General features: G+C 37.0%; 1 long non-coding RNA gene across 1 annotated transcript in view; it reads right to left on the reverse strand.

Moving 5' to 3' along the window:
• The window catches only part of LOC139030244 (uncharacterized), a 283,374-nt gene that overhangs the window by 132,291 nt on the left and 129,815 nt on the right, over positions 1-21,268 (reverse strand). The window contains exon 2 of the long non-coding RNA XR_011482549.1: positions 16,540-16,765. This is a non-coding gene — a long non-coding RNA (uncharacterized lncRNA). The remainder of the gene's footprint in view (positions 1-16,539; positions 16,766-21,268) is intronic.

Here is a 21,268-nt window from a genome sequence, read left to right on the forward strand (position 1 = left end):
TAGATTTAAGGATACCATTTAAAAGGAATTTAGCAGAAAAATTACACTTGGGACTAAAAGGCTAGTATTAAGAGTATAAACTAGATTAATTAGAAATATGGTTCCCAATAGGGAAGGCACTTAGGTGATGCTTGGGCAAAAAGGAATATTGACTCTGAGGTTTAAATGGATAACATCTCAGTAGATTGTTCAAATAATTCTAGAGCTAATTCCAGAACTTGTATTGTATCCATTATGGCCATCTTTGATGATATAAATTGTCTATAGAGAATTTCAAGAGTTCTGTTGTATGTTCCTCTAAGACATTTTAAATTCTTTACACAAAGTTAAATTTTATAGACAAATAATTATTTAAAGACAGATACACTGATGAAGATGTATTCAAATTCACTGATAAGTCTTTAGGTATAAAATATTTATAATTCTTTAGGTCATTAGGCTAACACTGACAACACGCAGAGAGAGTGGTGTTCTGAGACGTGACCACATCTTCAATATAAGTGGTTGGCCTTCCAGGTCAACTACTTTGAGTGCATATCAGTGCAAGTCCTTGGAGAAGCAGATGTCAAGATGGAATTATATGCTGAAGAGAGTTAGCAGAGGAAGACCCTATCACGGACAAAGAGGAGGAGGCAGAACAGACAGGCAGTCTTCAGAAGGAGGACAGGTTAGGGAGAGCCTCAGAGCAGTCCTAAGAATGTCTCCACCAGGCTGATGGGGAACTGAAGCCATGACTCAGAGGAATCCCATGTCCTGGAGGAACAGACCTGTACTGGTACCTGCAGAGAGTCCACTTATCAATTGAGAGCACCTAGAGAAAATGCAGCTTTGGCAGGAATGGACTGGGGAATGCAGAGGGGCAAACCACGGCTGTCAGTCAACCAGGAGCTGAGCTGTGTGTTTCCATGGCTGTTTCAAAACGCAACATTTATATAAATATAAACAGCTCAGTTGGTAAAGAATCTGCCTGCAGTGCAGGAGACCTGGGTTCGAATACTCCAGAATACTCCAGTATTCTGGCCTGGAGAATTCCATAACTGTATAGTCCATGGGGTCGCAAAAGCTTCTGACATGACTGAGCAACTTTCACTTACTTAAACATTTATATAAATATAAACATTTATATAAATATACATACAGGTATATATATATATATATATTTATATATATAATTTTGTTTTTCATTGTGTCTTTGCATTATATATGTGTGTGTATATATATATGCTACTGCTACTGCTAAGTCACTTCAGTCATGTCTGACTCTGTGCGACCCCATCCCTGGGATTTTCCAGGCAAGAACACTGGAGTGGGTTGCCATTTCCTTCTCCAAAGCATAATTATCTAATAATTATATACATAATTATCTCTATGTTAAAAATTAGGAGTCACAAGAGATGCTGGTCCAATCCCTGGGTCAGGAAGATCCCCTGAAGTAAGAAATGGCAACCCACTCCAGTATTCTTGCCTGGAAAATTCCTTGGACAGAGGAGTCAGGCTGTCTGTAGTCAATGGGGTCGCAAAGAGTCAGACACAGCTGAGCGACTGAGCACACACACATTAAAAAAATGTATAATCATTAAGACTAGTTCTGTTTACAGGGCTCAAACTGTCATGACGCTGCATCTTTCTCTCATTTTCACGGTTGGTGGTTTAGTCGCTAAGTCGTGTCCAACTCTTAGAACCTCACGAACTGTAGCCCACCAGCCTCCTCGGTCCATGGGATTTTCCAGGCAAGAGCATGGGATTTTCCAGGCAAGAGTACTGGAATGGGTTGCCATTCCCTTCTCCAGCAGATCTTCCCAACCCAGGAATCAAACCTGGGTCTCCTGCACTGCAGGCAGATTCTTAACCGACTGAGCTATGAGGGAAGCCCTTTTCAAAGCCTTGTTTTCATAGTTGTGATGAATCTTTAACTTTCTGCCACAGCATGTCGAGTGCAGCTGACATCACAGATGAAGAGGCAACTCAGTCACTGACATTTTCCTGGAGAAAACTGCCATCTTCACTCCCCATGCCTAGGCAGGTCTTTCAGGCATGAATTTGGAGCTCTAGATTCCCCTCTCCTCTTCTTTCTACTTCCATTTCACTCCTTGGCAGAAATAAAAGTACTCTAAGTCTATTACCCACCCCCTTAAAAAATGTGGAGAAAAAGAAATTTTGAAAGAAACCTCCTTTTTAATCTATTTTCAGCCTGCTTTAATTTATCTATCAAAAGAAGAGAAATGAGATTTATACTGCTGATTCCAAGATGTTGTATGAAGTGGTAAATATCAGTGCTAGAATTTGGATTTAAATAGGCTTAGGTTTGAATGTCAGTTCAGTGGCATATGAATTATGTGACATGGGACAAGTTTCTCATTATCTTTCTTCACCTGTAAGATGGGCATAAAATATTACCTTATAGAAGTGTCAAGAGGATAAGAAATAATTTATGTAAATAACCCTGGCACATTACCACATTCTGAGTAAGTACTCAGTAAACTTTCTTGCTGTTAAAAGATCATTAATTTTTTCATGAAAAAATTTCAAATTATGGGAGCTTATGAATAGTTAGCAACACTTAAAGACATGACACCTTCCTGGAAACTTTTCTCCAAAACATAAAAAAGTCAATCTGTATTCTTAGTCCATGCTAATTTTGTTATTTATGAGCATTTTTATCTTAATAGCAAAAACAATGGAAATATTTAAGCACATATTCGCATTCAGACTTACGGTTTGCAAACACAATTGAAATGGAACCATTCCTTTCATTCCCCACTTTAAGAAAAAAAATGAAAAACTATCTTGAGCAAATTATGTATAAAACAGTGGCAAGGTCTGTCGGGCAATAACAGTGCTTTCTTCCTAAAAACAGTGGTTCTCACCCAGTGTTTAGACTCATGAGGAATTGGCTCTAAAATTAGAATTTCATCCTGATTCTGTGATAGAACTTTTGAAAAATGACTCTCAATTTGGAAATTACATTTGAAAGAAAGGGTGAATGTCATAGCTTTAATGTTTGCTTACTATTTTTATCTAGCCATGGGCAATAATATTTCCAAATACCCAAATGACAAAATAGATAGAAACTTGATCAAATTTAGAGAGAATCGTTCAACAGAACAATTAAAACACATTATTCATCTTACATGATTTGTATTTAATACTGTATTCAATTTGAGAATTGTAAAATAGCATAAATCCTGAATATAAAAACAACCAACCCCACTTATGCTTCTCAGCACTCAGATCACATATAAGCATGGAAATGTGTTCTGGGAAGATCAAATTTCCCATCTAGTTGTCTAAAGGACATTAACCCTCCATTATTTATTGGGTCTATAATAAAAGAAATTCCTGCATGGTCCCCAAAAAGAAAAAAAAATTGTCATGGTTCCCAGGGAGAAAAAAATAAAAAGCAAGGATTATCCTTGAAAGCAAAGAAGAGAATAGATTTTTTGTCTTTTTTTTTTTTTTAACCAAGTTGTCAGAGGAGTTGCCATGGGCACCACTGGGGGCCTCAGTTTAAATGTCAGATTTCTCTTCAACTACTGTCTTTTTAGCATTTTTTCTTTGTTACTCTGTTTTCTCCTCCATCTTATATTTTTTTCAGAATTTAAATAAACATTTTTTTGTTTTAGTATTCTTGAAGTACCTTTTTTTTATTCCCCAAAAGACAAAAAAAAGTTTTGCATTTAAGTGAGTAGATCATTGTTGCATTGCACCCATATTTACATGATGTAACAGAAGTGAAAGCATTTAAATCATATAGAGGTATCCAAACACAGCAGAGTAGGGTTAGTCACTAGAAATAACAGAATTTAACCACCATAGCTATCATTACACAGAATGCATGGCATATGGTGTATTCCATTATTTACTTGATACAGTGTGTGTGTATGAGAGAGAGAGAAATAAGGAAGTACCCATGAAAAGGCAAATGAGAAAATTAAAAATCTTATTCTTGACTTCCCTGCAGTCCAGGGGATTGGATTGTGGCACCTCCACTGCAAGGGACACAGATTCAATCCCTGGTTGGGAAACTGGGATTCCACATGCCACGTGGCACTGCCAACAAATAAATAAATAAAAATTTAAAACTAAGTTACTGGCTTAAAAAAAAAATCCTATTCTTAAGGGCAAGACTAGTATGGGCTAGTCACAGTGAGTATTTAAACTCACATAGCTTACATCCAAGTTTAAAAGTTTAAATCTAAGGTTTTAAAAATGGTATTAGAAAATCAAGTTGCCTGATCTGACAGGAGAAAACAGAAATGACTATTTTTATTCTTCAGGAAAATGGATTGGCAAGTTGACTTGCTTCCGAGGCTTTCATTGTCTAGAAAGCAAAACCAAATTCAACTGTCTGTCTGCCCAGGGCTTTTACTCCTCCTCTTTGAAAAGCTGGGCATTCACATTTTGCATACTTTTTGCTAGTGTTAACATGCAAATAAACACACTGACCGCAAGCAGCTTCATGAATAGGGAAGGCCGGCAAGTGGAGGGATTTATATCTCTGCCGATAGGATCGTGTCAGGCACTATCCTGTGGGTCCCCAGCATGAGCGCCGCCATTTGCATAAGTGAAGGCCCTCTTCCCATTGGAGGGAAAAGGAGAAAGCTACATGTCTGTCAACTAAATGCCTGTGGGCTAATCACCACAGAAAAACCCATGGATTATGTGAGTGGATTTGAATAACCAACCCTTCAGGAGAAGAGAGGTACAGAAGTACTGAGTAATCCATTTAAGTTCCCTACAGACCAGTCTCACGGCTGTTTACTTCCTACTTAAACAGTTGAAAGTCCTCAAATTAAGAGACTTTTAGGTTTCATTGCTATAGGACAAATTAGACTGGTAAACTGTGGAAACTGGATGGTTTCACAACTTCAAGGAAAATGGCTTAATGTGAGTAATTCCTCAGTAAAACTAACAATATATCATAAACCACAGAGCAGCAGTTAAAATACTACTTTCTTAATAGTGATAAACTGCTATTGTACCATATATCAGAAAACTGCTTTGCAAAGTATACAGCAATATGAAGCTTTCATTTCTCCAGGCAGAAAGTAAAGTAGGATCCATCCAAGGGAGAAAAAGGAACTTGAGAAGAAGCCATTTTGAATTCCTTTCCTGCCAGAAGGAAGTCCTAGCAGAGTGATCATCCATTTTTATCTTTCGTTTTCTATCGTGTTTTACTAAGAAAGAAGCATCTTTTTATACATAAATAATTCAGAACTTTAGTCAAGTATGTATTGAAGGCTATGCTGTGAGCTGCGTTGCAAGTAAAAGAAAAATAAGACAAAGAGAGAAACAAGTGTGAAAACTTGAAAGCAGGAAAATCTAGAACTAAATGTACAGCTGTGCTGTATAGATCATCAAAAGCTACAGGACTTCCCATATGGGGGAATGTCTGTCAAAGTAAAACTGGTTCAGTGGCTTCAAGGCAGTAATGGGATAAGGCATAGGGCCTAAAGCTGTGTGTCCACATACTTGACTATTTAAATTTACATATAAGTAAAAATAAAATTTAAATATGAGTTCCTCACTCACAACATGTGGCTATGCAGCTACAGAACATTTCCATCATGCCAGAAAGTTCCACAGCAGAATCCTGAAGGATGCGTTTGATTTGATGTAGTGAAAAGGCCAGATTTGCACTTTCTAGCATGGGAACCATGAGTAAACACAGAAAAGTGGAAAGGAATGTGACATTAAGTTCCTGGGCAAAGGAAAAGACTAGATTGACAGGACGAGAAATTTCTATATTGGAAAGTGAAGGGGAAAAAAATACAAGAAAGACTTCACCTAAAGGCAGACAGACTCAGAGAACAAGGAATCAACATGACAGAAGCTGTATTTAGGGATGAGGATTCAGACAGCAGTGTGATTGGATCAAGGAAGGAAGCATCTAAAGATCTGGAGGTTTCTTCTGGGGCTGCCCCCATAACCCCCTGTGCAAAGATGATGGTTTACACCAGAGGAGTGACAGTAAATGGGAGGAAAAGGATAAATGCTTTTTAATTCTTAAGAAAAATCATCTCTAGAAATTGGGAGTGGGGAAAACAGAAAATGGGGAGAGGTAGTACACAATCACTTCAAGTTAATGAGTGTCTAGGAGAACTGTAAGCTTTCAAAACAGATGTAGGAATATGCTTGTGGTCCTCAGTCCTTCACTCCCTCTGTTGAGCCCATGAGCCCCCACATTTCACTTTCACACTTTCCAAAGTGATGATTTCACACCTCCCCTCTTGTATTGACATTCCTCTGCCTCTGCATCCTTCTCCATCAACTGATGATCTTGTCTCTCACTTCTGGGAAAATAGATGTCATGTGGGATCTCCTCCTTCCTCCCACAGGCAGCCAGCTGCTTTACGCCCAGCCACACTCTTCCTTTTTTCCTCTCAGTGGAGAAAGTGACCCTCCTCCTCTCCAAGGCTGGCTCTGGAGGCCTCCTCCTACTCACTCAAAGTGAAGTTACCTCTCCTCTCACTCTTATTGATCTCCTCCTCTGGCTTCATTCCTGCGGCGCAGAGACAACATGCTGGGTTATAAACTTGACCATTCCTTTCCCCTGCATTGTCCACCAGCCAACTGCTGGGTGAGATTGATCCTCACCTTCAGCTTCAAAGTGAAAGCAACTCCAGCAATGTTCTTCCCCTACACACAGCTACTGATTTGGAGAGAGGCAGGAAGTCTGATTCTGGCCATGTAGAAATGTCCCTGCACATTGTGATTGATTATGCTGATCCAATCAGAGTGAATGGCAGGACTTCTGTTTCCTGTCACTCTGGTCTGTATGCTGTAAAGACATGAAAGCCAGAACTACTGATATTTTGCTATTATAATAAAAGCTGAAACCGAGTATAAAGAAAAATGTCAAGAACTGTAGGACTGAGAGATGCAGAAAAATACAGCTGGAATCCTTAATTCTGGATGTTTTCAGTTACATGAATCATTCCAATTTTTGCTTTTAGAGCTTAAGCCAACTTGAATTGGAATTTCTGCCACTTACAGCCAAAAGCAAGGTAACTGGTGCATAAAGTATCTCCAATTCAAATGCATCTTTCCTTGACCTCTTGTCCCCCTGTAGTTTTGCTCCTCAATGTCAGCTACTTGGACTCCCCTTTAATATTCTACTGAACTGTAGTTACCATCAGCACCAATTACTCCATATGAAATTCAAAAATCACTTCTTTTGATTCATTTTGCTTGATTTCTCATCTGCATTCCAGAATTCAACAGAATCAACAGTTCTATCACAAAATATTTTTCCCTCCGTCTTCAAAAAAATATCCTTTTTTATTTTCTCCAGGCACACACTATCAGGATTCAGTTGAAAAAAATAGAAATCACTTTAGCACATAAAAGATAAACAGATGTAATACAGGAAATTAGGTGCTGTGCAAATGATGGAGAGGTTGGAAGCTCAGGTTCTCTCTAAGTCCTGAGATGAATCCCAGAATAATGCTTCAGAGTCACCACACTCAGGACTTTGGATAATCAGAAAGTCATCCTGGAATTCTTGTCTCCAAGAATATATGTTTTAACCCATAAATATCACCATCATCCTCTTATTTTCTTTATCCAAAACCCTAGGAATCAACCTCGAGTTCTCTCTTCTTCCTCTTTCTCTGTATCCAATCAATTAACACATCAGTCAATCTACCTCCCAAATAAATCCTGCATCTACCATTTTCCATCATCTCTGCCACCAGCATCCTCCATAATTTTTCATCTAGGCTATGCACAGAACCTCTTAACTGATCATTCTGGATCAGCTATTTCACTCATGCTCTGCATAATATCCAGAATGGTCATCTTACAATCAATATCAAACCATAAAACATTCTTGCCCAAAGTCCTATAGCAGTCCTATATTCAGTTACACCACCAATAAAATCCCAGCTTCTTATCCTCTGTATGAGCTAGTTCTGCTCTATCTAACCTTCTCATATCTTTCCCCTTTGTCTATGGTCCTCCACACACACGTGCCTCTTCATTTTCTTAGGACCAACCTGACCCCACATTAGGGCACTCACTTTCCCTCTGCTCAGAAGATGCTTCTCTCAAGATAGTCACAGAGCTGTCACCGGATCATTCAGCTTTCAGCATTTTCATAGAATGGTCTCTAAATGCCAAATCTGATTTCCCTCCCACTCTGTATCCCATCACCCTATTTATTGTCTTTATTGCAACCTCACCATTGGAAATTCTCCAGCTTATTGTCTATTGTCTATTAATTCCAAGAAAGCAAGGACTGGTTTGGCATCCTCTCCTCCACATCTAGCAGCTCATCTTGAGCTACAGTAGACACTCCATAAATGTCTGTTGTATGCTTGATTGAATTCTTGGCAAACAGCCACAAACTAAATAAGAATCCCAGATGTAGCTTAGAATCCCAGATGTAGATTTACCTGGGATCATGCTGTCTGGGAGGTAGCACAGTTCAGTTCAGTTCAGTTGCTCAGTCATGTCCGATTCTTTGTGACCTCACGAATCACAGCACTCCAGGCCTCCTTGTCCATCACCAACTCCCGGAGTTTACCCAAACCCATGTCCATTGAGTCGGTGATGACATCCAACCATCTCATCCTCTGTTGTCCCCTTCTCCTCCTGCTTTCAATCTTTCCCAGCATCCGGGTCTTTTCAAATGAGTCAGCTCTTTGCATCAGGTCAAAGTATTGGAGTTTCAGCTTCAGCATCAGTCCTTCCAAAGAACACCCAGGACTGATCTCCTTTAGGATGGACTGGTTGGATCTCCTTGCAGTCCAAGGGACTCTCAAGAGTCTTCTCCAACACCACAGTTCAAAAGCATCAATTGGAGGTAGCACAATATACTGACAAAACTTCTCATTCCTCTGTGGGGATGGGACTCTCTTCTGCAATAGGTATGGGGACAGCCAGAGTCCAGATTGCAAGTTAAAACCAGGGAAATCTACCACTTACTACTAAGATCCGAGGAGAAGGGAAGCTGTATCCTTTCATATTTGAGAAAAGTATTAGCCAACATTATTTGATTTCCAAAGTTCACTGATGATAGAAGATTGTTTAACTTATAAACCAACTCCATGATATCACAGAGGCCTACACAAAATAAACCAGTCTTTCTAGCATTTGGAAACTCTTTAAATTACAGAAAGTTATCCTCTAACTATAATAGAAAAGAATGAAAATTATCCTAAGTGATTCCTGAAAGAGGTAAGTATAAATTTGAAAAAATATAATGTTTAGAAGCTTAGAAAACCAAGTGACTTTGCAAAGAGTTCTAGATGTGGGGTGTGTTAGAAAGACAGGAGATCTTACCTTTTAAGAATTACCACCATATTTGATAAGGAAGACTAAAACCTCTTGGAAAGACTGGTTCTTAGTCTGGATTGACGGCATTTCAGAAAGCCTCCAAATGTAAGTGAACTGGCTGGCAAGGAGAGGAGTGCTTCCAGAAACTTCACCACATTTAGGGAACATCAATAGCTCCTGATGAGAGGAAAATTGGGCTTCCCTAGAATACATCAACCAACAATCAGTGTTGGATTGGTTGTGTTTCAGAGAAAATCCTAACTTGGATTAGCAGACAGACAACAGAATGCTTTCATTCCTAGGGCCCAGTTTTAATTAGAATAATAATATTACTTCCTACTTGTGTGTGCATTGATATTTTCTGTACAAATTTATGGTGTTAACATAATTTGTTTCAATCAGTAACATAAGTTTCACTTAATTCCTTTTATTTATAGCATATCATAATGACTATTATGATCCTTAAAATGACTACCAAAAATTGTACATTTTTATTTACTCTCCTCAAAACTAAAGATAACTAAGACTTTACTTCCTCTCAACTATCAAGCTTCCTTACTCTACAAGGAGATTGATGTAACTGTTAATTACATTTTCTCCTTTGCCTTTATATATATCTCTGTAATTATTTTTCTTTCTCTTAATTTAAATATATTTGACATGTAATGCAAAAATTTAAGGTATATAATATGCTAATTTGATGCATTTATATATTTTAATGTGACTGTCACTACAGTGATAGTACCTCTGTATCTTTCTTTATCTTTCTCTTGCTTTCATTTCTTTTTCTTTCTGAGTTAAAGTTTCTTTTCTTTCCAAGATTAAGTTCTACTCTTTCTGGGTCCTAGATATCCTCCCATATTTTTCATGAACCTCTGCCTTTCAATTATCTTTTCCTTTTCTGGAGTACTCTGTCTCTTGTTTACTCATGTTTTCAAAGGTCCAGAGAATACTTAATGGAACTTCTAGCCAAACTGATCTCTAAAGACAGCAAGGCACTGCCTGAACAATTAGAAGTATTTATTGCAAAAGTTAGCTTAGGTTTCTGTGCATAACTACTCATATAATTAGCAAGATATAAAGTGGCAATCTTCCATGAAGTAGACAGCAGCCTCAAGTAAATATAAAAACACTTCTTAGCATTGGAATCTCCTTCTAGAATTTAAGGATCACTTTTTCTCAAAATGACAACATATTTCAACATTTTAATCTCTCACTAGTAAGCTAAAAGCCCTCACACCACCACTTGAGACAGTCTAAGCTTCAATGTTTTTCAAATGCCTTTGAAAAGAAAAGTTGGTTTTATCCAAACTCACACTACTTTATCTTTAATCTTCCCAATACATGATTTTTAATCCCTTTAGGTCTTAAAATTTTTTACCCACACCAATGAATTAAAAATAACAAATATTAAGACCTTTTGTCAAGCCTCAATTCAGTTGATTCTATAGCCACTGATATTATTCCCTATGTGAAGTCGCTCAGTCGTGTCCGACTCTTTGCTACCCCACGGACTGTAGCTTACCAGGCTCCTCCATCTATGGGATTTTCCAGGCAAGAATACTGGAGTGGGTTGCCATTTCCTTCTCCAGAGGATCTTCCCGACCCAGGGATCGAACCCAGGTCTCCCACATTGTAGGCAGACGCTTTACCATCTGAGCCACCAGGGAAGTCCTATAAATTCTCTTATATGAATTCAATAATTACACATTCTTGATTTCCCCTATACCTCTTTGACCCTTCCTTAAAAGTGGGAAACCCTCAAGAAAGTATTCTCCAGACATTCACGCTCAGTGCTCATATGGTCCCGTGTCGGAGAAGTCCCAGAGTTCTACCCAGATTCCCGCAATCGCTTCTAAGCTCAGGCCCACGGTTTCAGGGCCTGCTGGCTCTCTCCCTCCTTCACTTCAAAGCCAATGCTCTCTCCTCCTTAAGGACATGATGTCCTTTAAAAGCAAAGTCTCCATGGGAAGATGAGACATCTCTATGTATTTAGAGAGTCAGAGTACAGAGGAAAATCTAGACACCATATGAAATATCACAGGAGGGCACCTGTATGAATGACCTGAAGTCTCAGTGAGGTACATTTTCAGTTGCTTTATTTAAAAACTTTATAAAACTTGGATCAGTCTAAAAATGGAAGATTTTATAAGAAATTTTAGAGTAATTTGCATTAGATATTTAATAAGGGTATACCTATTGCTGCCATTAACACAGAATTTGTGACTTTTTCTTGCATCAATAATTTGTTTCTAATAAAATTGGAATGTTGTAGTCTCCATAAGATTGATTAAATGACAATACCTTTAATTAATATGTCATATATCTGATATGTCATGGTTGGATGGCATCACCAACTCAATGGATGAGTTTGAGCAAGTTCTGGGAGATGGTGAAGAACAGGGAGGCCTGGTGTGCTACAGTCCACTGGGTCACAAAGAGTTGGACTTGACTGAGAGACTGAACAACACAAATATCGAATAAAATTATGAATTCATATTAGCATTTTCTTTTCCTTTACCTTGAGGAGGCAATAATATCTTAGCAAACAAAACAGCATTAATCATAAAGAATGCTGTATTAAATGTCATTAAAGTTAAGAACTTTTTTAATAGTGAAGTCCTGTTCATCAAAAATACCATTGAGAGATTGAAATGACAAGCCACACACTAAAAGAACATATTTACAAAATATTCTACAATATTTACAAAATTGTGCAAGGGAGTCTTGTCCTGCTATACAGCTGAAAATGAAAAGGCAAGCTTTTCTAAGATGGCACATCTCATCATCCATAGAGCATGATCTTTAGATTTAAAGGAGGATTCAAGTGGAATTATCTCTGTTCCACAAGAACAGAGTGATCATGAAGACCACATTATCAGCAGAAACTAAAGGGCATTATCTGGCCTTTAGGTTTGAATCCTAGTGAAATATTACAGTGTCACACTTGGTACATGTATTTATTATTTTAGATGAAAAAAGATACTAAGTGGAATAGTTGCTACACTTTTCCTGTTGCTGTAACAGTAGAATTCCAGTATATTTTATTCAAAATGATTATTATTAACTTTCTTAGTAAGTGCAATTCAGACAAGAGATGTTCAGATGGAATATGGGTGAGAAGAACTATTAGTTTTGCCTGAATTGCTCTTTCTTTTGTTTCTTGGACTATTACCTTTTATGGTGGCTATTAACATACTCTAACCCTGCATTCTCAGTAAGTCTTTCATTTTTAATAGTTACATTTTTTAACTTACATAAGCTTTCATTTATACATTTTCAGTAATCATCTCCTAGTAGTATCAGACTGTTAGTTAAGCAGGAATCTACTGCTTGAATAGTTTTCCTGTCACTAAGGCTCCAAAACTGCTCTAACCTAAAAAACTACAAAAAAAAAAAAAAAAGACTGAAAAAACTAAGTTTCTGGTGCTACAAACTTCAACCATCAAAGACCATTCATACAATCACCACTTGAGATTCTGTGGCTAAATTCCTCTTTTTAAGACTAAAGTCCTCTGAACTCATAATTCAATTGATTTTCCCTCTTTTTTCCAAGAACAAAAATATTAGTAAGTGACAACTGTTTGCTACTGAATATAATAAGCCACAAGAAGAAAGCTGCCTACTATTATTCTCTCCATTTGACAGATGAAGGCACTAGGGCACAGTCTGGTTAAGTAGTGCCCATTTGGGCAAATTGGTTTGACCAAATGGTGAGTGGGAGAGCAAGAATTTGAGTCTCTTCATCCCCTTCCTTTAATTTTATTGTTTCGATTGTTATGGGAGAGCTTTTCAGATACCACCTCGTTTTGTCTAAGTCTTGAACCAGTAGAAAGTAAAATAGTAAAGACAAATGGGAAATTGGTTACTATAAAACCCTGAAGTGCTGTGACCCATGATATTATGAATTAGGATATATCATGAATGTTTTTTGGCTCTCTCCCTTGCCTAAAACTTGCTTTTGGATTGAGATGGTCTCAAGCTTGCCCACTTCCTCAGAATGATGTTAGATGAGTCTATTAACACTAACTGAAAGATGAGACTCTCAACTAACTTGGCTAATGTAACATTCACTGTAAGAAGCGAAACATGGTTTGGGGTTTGAATGTAAATATGACTGAATTCAAAGACTATGTCCTTTCCCATTGTAAACTATCAATATTTCTTTTGGTTCTTTGTATATAGTGGATGCTGCTGTTATAAAACAGCTTATTAATACTTTGGAAGGGAATGTGTCATATATTTAATAATTTGTTTCTTATCCAGATGAAATACTAACAAATTCTATCTATAATTTCCTGTAAAAATAAATTTTTACTTCTTTTCTACTCAGCTCAGCATACACTTTAAAATCAAGTGGTCAATAGTAACTGAGGAATTGGGAAATTCTTTGGAATAAATATAATTTATCTTCATCAATTAATTCTATGCATATTATTTACCAACTCCTGAAAAGTATTTTTATCAAACATATTTTATTTTATTATTTAAAATTTTAATTACCAGAAGTTATCCTTACATATTTAATAAGATTAAATAGCTATACCAAATAAGCAAAAAACACATCCCTGTGTTATCAAATGTACCAAGTACTTCAGTCTAGAAAAGAAAGAAGAATCATTCAGATTCAATTTTGAATAAAAAGTTTGTTACACTTCCATAAAAATTTCCTACTTAATTTTATTTGCTTTTAAATAAACATTCTAATTTACTAATTTAGAAAGACCAACAAAGAAAATAACAAAATTAACTTGATAACCTCATCAGAGTATTTCCTAATTATATGTGTTCTCAGACTGAAGAAATGAATTATAAGACACTGGCAATTGTATTTAATATTATTATTTAATAGTTACTTTTATAGATACTATTTTTTACTTTTCTTTAACTGAATGTAAGGACTATTAGTTTTTATTCTTATTTGTACACATCTATCATTAAGTATTAATTAACATTACAAAGTTACAAAACTAAGTCATCAAATAAATCATGCATACAACAAAGTTATACCTTAATCCTAGAATGAAAATAACATAGTCTAAACCTCTTATTTTATTCTCTTTATATCACATTTCTTTCTCCCAGTCCCAGCACTTCTCCTCAAAGTTGTCCCACCACCCCTCACCTGAAGCATTTCTTCACATTTACTTAGGAGTACAGATACCTGGTCCTAAAAAGTTCTTTCCAGTCAAGATTCAAAACTAAAGAACAAGTGAAATTGAATTTAATAGACATTAAAAATTGAATTTCACAAGTGGCCCAGAGTTTTAAAAAAAAGTAACACCTGATCCCTCTGGGTCTTCTGAGTGCACCAGGTTCAAGCACTTGTCTCATGCATCCAACCTGGCCGGGTGGAGAGGGAGGTGGGAGGGGGGGATCGGGATGGGGAATACATGTATATCCATGGCTGATTCATGTCAATGTATGACAAAAACCACTACAATATTGTATAGTAATTAGCCTCCAACTAATAAAAAAAAAAAACACATTAAAAAGATAATTTCTACCCTCTTCTCCCTAGAAACCATCCAAAATAAGAAGAAAAATAAATGAATGCAAATTCCATCTGCAATAGAAGATTTCTACAAGCTAAAACTACACAATTTGATAAAGCATTCTTTTTTTTATTAGTTAGAGGCTAATTACTTTACAATATTGAAGTGGTTTTTGTCATACATTGACATGAATCAGCCATGGATTTACATGTATTCCCCATCCCGATCCCCCTGATAAAGCATTCTTAAATGCAGAGGTCTACTGGGGTACACGGTGACTCATGAGAGAATGTCTCAAACCACAAGACTCTAAGTAAGAGGAGCGTTTGACATATAAGATCAACAATGGCTTGTTTGGAACAAGAACAGAGACCCAAGGATGTGAGGGAGCCTGAAAGTAAGTGAAAGTTGCTCAGTCGTGTCCGTGTCCGACTCTTTGCGACCCCATGGACTAAACAGTCTGTGGGATTCTCCAGGCCAGAATACTGGAGTGTGTAGCCGTTCCCTTCTCCAGGGGACCTTCCCAACCCAGGGATCAAACCCAGGTCTGCCTATCAGCTGAGCCACCAGGGAAGCCCTGAGGGAGCCTAGATCCAGTTTACCAAAAAATTTTGAGAAGCAGAGAAGATGGCACTAAACGAGGATCCACATAGCCAACCAGATCTGCAAAAAGGATCAGTCAGTTGGACAGGAGAGTTGAGGAAAAATAAAAGTGAAAAAAAATTACTTACAAACATAACTACATATCATGGGAGAGTTTCTGCTAGTAGGAGTACAGTCTTGGTCTCATCTCCACACAGACATTTTGCAAAGAACTGATACATAAAAATGTATCTCATTCAAAATAGAGTATTAATTAAAGAGAAAGCAGAGTAGATCTAGTATGAAGATTAAAAGATTAGGAAAGAAAGGAACCAGACAGAAAACTCAAGCAAAATATATTATCCCCCAATTGTTATCACATTACATCATAAATGTATTTAAAGTTGCAGCTTTGTCATTTGCAGCAACATGGATGGACCTAGAGACTATCATACTGAGTGAAGATAGTCAGATAAAGAAAGACAAATATTATATGATATCACTCATATGTAGAATCTAAAAAACAATACAAATGAATCTATATACAAAACAAAAAGAGACTCACAGACATAGAAAACTAAAGGAGAAAGGAAGGGGAGGGATAAATTAGGAGTAGGGGTTAACAGATATAAACTACTGTACATAAAATATATAATAAGAATTTACTGTATGGCCCAGGGAACTATATATCTTATAATAATTTATAATGGAAAATAATATTAAATATAAATATATATATATATAATATATATATATAACTGAATCACTTCACTGTACACCTGAAACTGACACGTCATACACCAACTATACATAAATCAAAAAATAAAAAGAATAAGCAGGATAATATCAATAATAAGAACAGAATGGAAACTTGCTGTCTAGATACTGAAATATTTCACAAAAACCATAGCATTTTCATAAAACTTTAAGAATGTGTGATATTTATCCATGACTAGAAAAAACAAATCAATAGAACAGAGATGAAAAATACAGAATTAAATCTAATACATACGTGAATGTAGTATGATAAAAATAGCATTTCAAATGGGGAAGATGGGTTATTTAACGAAGAATTTTCAGACAACTTGGGAGATACATAGAAAAGAAAATCAAGATTTATCCCTAACCCATGTATTACACAAAATAAATTCCAAATAGATCAAAGATTTAAAAATGAAATTACCTTGCTCCTGCTCAGTCACTTCCAACTCTTTGCGATCCCATGGACTGTAGCCCGCCAGGCTCCTCTGTCCATGGGATTCTCCAGGCAAGAATACTGGAGTGGGTTGCCATTTCTTCCTCCAGAGAATCTTCCCAACCCAGGGATCCAACTCGTGTCTCCTGTGTCTCTTCATTGCAGGCTTCTTCCCAGCTGAGCCACCGGGAAAGCCCAAAGATACCTAAAAATACTAAAACAACATAAAATAATTGATAATCTCAGAAAAAGTAAGCCTTTCTGAGTGTGTTGCAAAACTCAGAAACTATAAAAAAAATATTTAACTGCATGAAAATTTAAATTTTCTGCATGCAAAAATTATAAAAATCAAAAGACAAATGAAATGCAGGAAAAAAAATGATAGCTTACAAAAGACTAAGTTACTTATATATAAGAATTTTGCAAATCAATAAAATAATAGTCTAATAGAAAAAATGAGCAAGGTAAAAAATAAGAAGGCAGTTTATGGGAAAGAAAACACAAATGGTTCTCAACATACAACAGGGCACCCAACTTATTTAATAATAAGAAAAACCAAAGTAAACTATAGATCCAAAGTACCATATATTTTACCTATGTAGAGTCTCATCTAATTATATTTTTATCTAGTAGCAACTTCACAGCCTTTATCAAAATTTTAAATTTTCAGACCCTTTATTTCAACAATTCTACTAGGAATCCATCCTACTGACTTCGTGACATAGGTGAGCAATGGAACATGCAGTAGGATGTTTCTTATAACATTTATTGTATAAAATTGATAAAAATTGCCAAAATCTATACCAAATCTCTATCTTGAAGGTTGGTTAAATAATTGGTGGCATATTCCTAAAATGTATACTATGCAGACACTAAAAATATTGATTCTCTTAAACATTTGATCTGGAAAAATTTCTGAGATATTCTGAAAAACAAGGTGTAAGCAGGCAGAACAGTATGCAGGTTGTTACTATTACTGGTTGCAATTTATTGTATGTATACTTACTGTATATGTAATACAATATATGTGATCACATTATATATAATATAGTATAGGTAAATTATGTGAATAGTTACATATTTGATGTATTCATAGTGATACATATGTACATATATGTATGCTATATGCACACACAATATCATTCAGTTCAGCTCAATTCAGTCACTCAGTCGTGTCTGACTCTGCCATCCCATGAATCGCAGCACACCAGGCCTCCCTGTCCATCACCAACTCCCGGAGTTTACTAAAACTCATGTCCATTGAGTCAATGATGCCATCCAGCCATCTCATCCTCTGTCGTCCCCTTCTCCTCCTGCCCCCAAGTCCTCCCAGCATCAGGGTTTTTCCAATGAATCAACTCTTCGCACAATATCATTAGTATATGCAAAACAACAGGTGCTACTGGTTGCCTTTGGAAGAAGTACTTTGTACTATTTGTACTACCTATGCCATGAATAATTAGCTGAATTTTTAATTACAAATTTAAAGTTTTAATTAAACAAATATCATTGATGAAAGTTCTCTTCCCTTTAATTTCACTTTCTTGGGTTCCTGCACTCTTCCCTCTATTCATCAAGTGAGTAGCAAAATGTAAAGCTGGTTGGGATGACAAATAGTCCCTCTTAGGTAGAAAAAGATCAGATTAAAAAAAAAAATAGAGCCATAAAATTTGAAATATTTCCTGGCTAGCAGTCTGCCAATCTGTACATTTAAAAAAAAAATGAAAGGTGTTCCAGACTCCAAGGTCAGGATAAGACACAGAAAAGGAAAAAATGCTGGAAATTTATGTTTGGTATGGATCCTTTTTTAATTTCTCTGGTTCTTTAAGCTGACACCCTGCACACATCAGCAGTACTTCCCAAGCCAAACTGCCTTCATTTCTGAAGAAAAAGAAGGTGGGCCCTTCATTCCAAAATCTGTAGTCCCGCAGGCATCTCTATGGGGGTGACTGTATCTCTAGTTATTCTCCTTTATTACTGTAAGCCCAAATTTCAATTTAGCTTAATAACAGCCTTTAAATTAATATGAAGTGCTAGCTCCTGAAATTCTTGTTTTACTATGAATCAATTGTCAAACATAAAAGTTTTATCTTCCATAAATGCTAATAAGCATGTCATTCATATCAGTCCTAATGCAGGCAAGTCAAATGAAAATCTAAACAATGTATTTGCAAAATTCTAAGCACTTGGTTTCCCTTTCCTCCACAAGGAGGAAGAAGGGTGATGGATAGGATCTTCATGAGGTCAGCTAAATATTGATATGAAAGTCATCTAGGTTTGTTTTCCTTCTAAGAGCAGGGCCTGAGGCCAGGACCTCAGTGTCCTGGCTTACTTGGGAGGGGCTCTCAGGAAGCAGAAGTGAGGGACCTTGAAGAAGGACGCAGGGAAGGGAAGGAAGCCAATTAATGGTGAATTACTGAGCTGGTTATCACTTCTCGGAATTGAGATTCAATCCCAACTGAGACGCTCTGAGGAACTGTGTAGACCACACTCTTCACCGGTGCTCTGGTGGCTGGGAGGTTGAGAGGTTCATCCATCATTCATCATCATCCCTCTTTGGTTGAGGTTGCCCAAGGAGCACTAACGCCCTGCACTTCCAGGCTGCTGCGTCTGGGGGCTAAGCTGCCCAAACCTTCAGCAAACACCAAGAGACACAAGTACTTGAGGTAGAACGCTTGTCTACGTTGTAGAAACATCCCACCACAGCTGCTACCAAAGTCACAATGAGCCAAAGGGATGAGGTGCAAGCAAAAATAAAAAAAAGTATTTGCTCCAGGGGTAAAGTGATGAAGTTGGAGATGGAGCTAAGAAAACTAACTGCATAAACACTTTTACATCATACCAAAATCTAAGGGGCATCTAATGTTTCTTGTAGGAAGATGGTCATAGTTATCAGGCAGGATTTCAGTGGCCAGGGTCTAGTGGTTTTATAGAACTTAAGTTAATAACCCCTTGTATTGGGGGACATGTTTGACAGTCCAGATGTTTACTGAGATTTCTGAGGGTCACCAGATAAAATGCCCAAAGTAAGATACTTTTATTTTGGAATTTCTGCTGAATAGAATTAAACCAAAACTTAAGATTATTTCCACATCAAACAGTCTTATTCATGGAGTCCCTTCAGGTTAGCATTCATTTTAATGAGGCAGAGACGGTGCGTAAACCACAGCTCCTACCCATTCCCACAATGGAGCTCTCATTCCCAGACAGTGAAAGGCTACATTTCCCACTGCCTTTGCGTCTACTTAGGAACATGTGACTTGTGTTCCTAAATTCATTGTCCACAGGTTCTTTCTTCCCAGTGTCTTCTGCAGGTACGGGGCATGTGCATTCACCCAGTTTTTCAGGGTCACAACTGACAGGCAAAGTCAAACACTTTTTTAACCTGGATTTTCAAAGAGACTTGTTTTCAGCCTCCCCGCCATCTCCTTTTCTCAGAGATTGCTATCGTTCCCAATTCTAGAAATTTCCTGGCATTGCTCAGTGGGAAACAGCTAATTCTAATTTTTTTCACAGCCAACTTCGTGTCCATTTTTTTTCTTTTTGGTAAACTAATTACTTTTAATGTTCAAGATTGGATTCCTATTCTCCTCTTCTGTTCTATCTTTTTCTCATAGTTTTAAGCCCAGAATTTCTGTTGTTTTAGCGTGGTTGCAAGAGGGAGTAGATACAAAAGCAGGCATTCTGTCATGTTTAACACTTATTATCCAAACATAATTATATATTAACTGCGTGCTGCAGACTTTAAAAAATGAATATAGCCTGGCTTGTTTTTTCTAGGTCTTCCTAATTAAAGTAATATATCTAAAGAAACTATATTCTAGGTAAGATCGTCTTCCAAAAATTCCCTTACCCTGCAAATTAAGAAAGTAACAATATTTGATACACATTAGAAAAATCTCTTGCTGTTTTATACTGAATAGAAATACTTGCTGTTTCATGAATAAAAATTTGACATGTGTGACGCCTGCTAATCGTATATATTTTGTATCTGTAAAGTTACTCAAGGTTGAATAGCCAAACCTTGAATGACTAACTGAGATGTCTTTCCTGAAAACAGTCACTTTCCAAAACTCTATTTCAACAAATTGAAACAAAAATCATTCATCACCAAGACAGGGAGCCTTGGATGGATTTTCTGGATGTCTGTGAGGAACCAAGTATCCAGACCAATATAGTCTTCTCACAGAAAGAAAAGGCTATTAGAGAGAACTGACAAACCGCTGTGACAGCTTGTACAGGAAATAATACACAGACACAAGCCAAAAAAAATGAGGGCCCAAAAGGAGACCAATACAAGAAAACAGAGCAAGGAGTCTGTCCGTGTCATTTGCTGGCTTGATTATTATTCACACAGAAACATAGGAATATACATAATGATGCTAGAAACCAGCAAAGGCTGCATGAATCAATTATATATCACATTTACTGCCTGAACACTATGCACTGGTAGCACATCCAAACAATCACTCTTCTATCAACACACTAGCTTGATTTGTGTAGCTTTGCAGCTATTTCCTAAGGGGAAAAAAAAATGCCTAGAAAAGAACTGCATACAGACTAGATTCCTGTTGTTTGGGCTTTAGATTCTTCCACCGGTCAGGCTTCTCTGAAGCAGCACTAAATCCATAAACAAGGCTCAGTTTATATCTGCCAGCACAGTTTAAATAAATATTCTGCTCTGACAAAGAAAACTGTACCTACTCTATAGGAAAAC

Source organism: Odocoileus virginianus, chromosome 21 (genome assembly GCF_023699985.2).
Source record: "Odocoileus virginianus isolate 20LAN1187 ecotype Illinois chromosome 21, Ovbor_1.2, whole genome shotgun sequence".
Taxonomy (NCBI): Eukaryota; Metazoa; Chordata; class Mammalia; order Artiodactyla; family Cervidae; genus Odocoileus; species Odocoileus virginianus.